Source organism: Myotis davidii, unplaced genomic scaffold (genome assembly GCF_000327345.1).
Source record: "Myotis davidii unplaced genomic scaffold, ASM32734v1 scaffold1298, whole genome shotgun sequence".
Classification (NCBI taxonomy): domain Eukaryota; kingdom Metazoa; phylum Chordata; class Mammalia; order Chiroptera; family Vespertilionidae; genus Myotis; species Myotis davidii.
The window spans coordinates 53,192-56,231 of NW_006288972.1; the positions used below are offsets into that span (position 1 = coordinate 53,192).

Genomic DNA, 3,040 nt, shown 5'->3' on the forward strand with positions numbered 1-3,040 from the left:
GCCTCTAGTGCATTAATAATTTTCAAAGAATTGTGTGAAAAATTTAATTTTTTTCTAGTTTCTCCTGAAGAAAACTGTGGCCACTAGGTGGCGATGTTGCTCACATCTAGATGGCTTATAAGTGGGAATTCAGATGTGGCATCAGGCATTTGAAATAAAATTCAATCTTGTTTCAATTCTGTCTTTGAATTTGTTAATCATTAAGTTTTTTTTTTTTTTTAGGAAAAATAGAAAACTTTATTTTATGATTCTTCAAAGGAAAAATCATTTACATATTGTCAAAATTGTTTTATATATCTAGTTAAACAATGGTTTCAAATGTGGGTAAATATGTCTTTAGTTGCAGACTTTCAGAGATAGGCTGTGCTTTTTTCTTAATAAAAGTGTAGCTCAGTGAGAAGTTCCACATTGTGGACTTGGGCAACATGGGCTTTCAATCTTTCTTCAATTCATACAGTTTCTGGTTTACTGGTATGTGCAGGACAGCTCTCCACATTGGTAGGCTGGTGAGGGATGATGAAGGATAGGACATCCAGTCATTTCAGGTGTCAGGGGTGTAGTCTTATTTTCAAACCTAGTCAGCACCACAAAGTAGTGTGTTGGAATGGAAACACTGCTGTTAACTACATATTCTGTAATTTCCCTTGGGTCATCAAAATGATCATTGTAATTATAATCAAACTAGAGGCCTGGTGCACAAAATTCATGCACTGGGGGAGGGGGGCGGGGTCCCTTAAACTGGCCTGTGCCCTCTCACAGTCCAGGAACTCACAGGGGATGTCCGACTGATGGCTCAGGCCTGTGGGGAGCAGGCCTAAGCCGGCAGTCGGACATCCTTAGTGCTGCCATGGAGGTGGGAGAAGCTCCCTCCACTGCCGCTGTGCTCTCCAAGCATGAGCCCAGCTTCTGGCAAAGTAATGCTTCCCAAGTGGGAGCCCACTGGCCACCAGGGGGCAGCTCCTGCTTTGAGCATCTGCCCCCTGGTGGTCAGTGCACATCATAGTGACCAGTCGTTCTGGTGTTCCACCATATATTTGCTCTCAGAAGGAGCAACCCTGAATCAGCCCTCAGACAGTCTGGGACAATGGGAGGAAGAGGTGAAGTATCTCCTGGTTTGGGGACTGTATATGAGCTCCACATGGGCATCTTGGTAGCTTTTCCAACTCCACTGACATATTCCCTGTGATAAAGGAGACAGTGTTCCTTGTTCTTCTGCAGAACCCTGGGCCTCCCACATGGCAAGTTTAGTTTCTCTGTCGCTGTCATTTCATCATGAGGGAGATTTAGCATTTGATTCCCATGTTTTACATTAGAATTTTCTGGTAGCTCAGTGCATAAACAATCTAGAGTATGTGTGGCTGATGGAACAGTAAAGCCACAAACTGAAAACTTGGACACTTCTGCATGGGATGGTTCATGAAAAGGCACCTTCAGAAAATGGTTTAAACTACCACGGGTACCATTGTTTGGTCCTGGTTGGATGTGTAGAAGATCACACATTAGGTTATAGCCTTTAATATGGTCAAATGGTTCAACTTCAGTCTTCTCTTTAAAACTAAGTCCTTGTGCCAAAAGATAGCCTCCATGGCCTTAAACTTATTGTTAAAACCACGATTACCTAAGTCAGCCATTTTATGGCCCAACTGGATGTAAATTCTTTCCATTTTTCATTCAGATAAATGAATGTCAAGTCAGTTTACCCTGCTGCTCAGAAGTGGTCTTTTACTGTCAGAATCTGGCGATCTCCTCTTTTGATTGCTTCTGGTGGATCTGAGTCTCTTAGAGACCCAATTCCCTCTGCCAGACCCTTCACAACCCTTGCCCTGAGCCCCTCTGGGCTCTGTCTCCCTGGCTGACCCTCCTCTTTCCCAGCAGCCTCAGAGTCCTGGGTCTTTGCTTTTCTCTTCTGTGGGAAATCAGATGTCACGCCACTCTACCATTTTTTTAAAATTCAAAATCTATTTGATTATTTGAAAATACAGCTAAAGCCACAGGTTCCTGTTTTCTATGGGGAAAATGAATATGAAAACCTAGAGATGAGTTTGAGATACTGACATAGAGATAGGAAAATAACCCCAAATTCATCTCTTTATCACTATCTTGGTATACATTATCATTATAGTAAAACTGACATTTTCCTCTCCTGTGTACAGTTCTGTCAGATTTAATACATATATTGAGTCATGTAACCAACACCATGATCAGGATGAAGAATAGTATCATTACCTTCAAAACGCTCCCTGAGCTAGTATTCCCTTTTTAGTCATGCTGAAATGTTGCTGTACAACATGGTGCCTATACTTAACAACTAAAAACGCACACCATTCTGCCGCTTCCTTTGCCATAGCGTTTCTAATTTGGATCACTCTTCTCCATGGGCAATGGGTCATTTTTATTTAGCTGTTTTCAAGATTTTTTCTTTAGTCTTTAGCAGCTTAATTACGATATGCCTGGGCTTATAGGTTCTTGTGTTAGCTCCTTTTGGTTCACTGAGCTACTTGAGTTTGCAGGTTCAACCTCATTTCTTCACACACAAACAAAAGTCATTGTTCTGGATATCTTTTATATGCCTCTCCAGATATTCTTTCCACCTTTCTCTGTCCCCCAAATGGGTGTCTTGTATGGATCACATCACTGGGCTCTCTTGTCCTAGGACTTCCTTCCTGTTGGGTTTGGCCAGTAGGGAACCTTAGCAAGATCTTAGAGGAGGGTAGTTTGGGCATTTACTCTCCAGGCCCCCTCACTGCCAGGTCATGTCAGGCTGGCTGTGCTTCTCTGGGATGCTCAGTGAAGCACCACTTCCATCAGTTAGCTCTGTCCCCGACTGAAACACAGTAAGTACTCCCTTTCCTCACCTTTTGGCCTCAGGGGTGCTGACACCCTCCCTGACCTACCTTGGTTACCAACCCTAGTGTGGTATTGTCACTTACAGTTTTTCCCAAACTTTGCTGGCATCTTTGTAAATAGTCCCTCTATCACACGCTTCTCAAATGACCCACTCTGAGCACATTGAGTGTGCCATCTGTTTTCTGCTGGGATC

The 3,040-nt window shown here is 43.0% G+C and overlaps 1 pseudogene; it reads right to left on the reverse strand.

Annotated features, from left to right (window-relative positions):
• Positions 1–301: 301 nt before the first annotated feature.
• On the reverse strand, positions 302–1,631 carry LOC107182710 (annotated as a pseudogene).
• Positions 1,632–3,040: the final 1,409 nt, after the last annotated feature.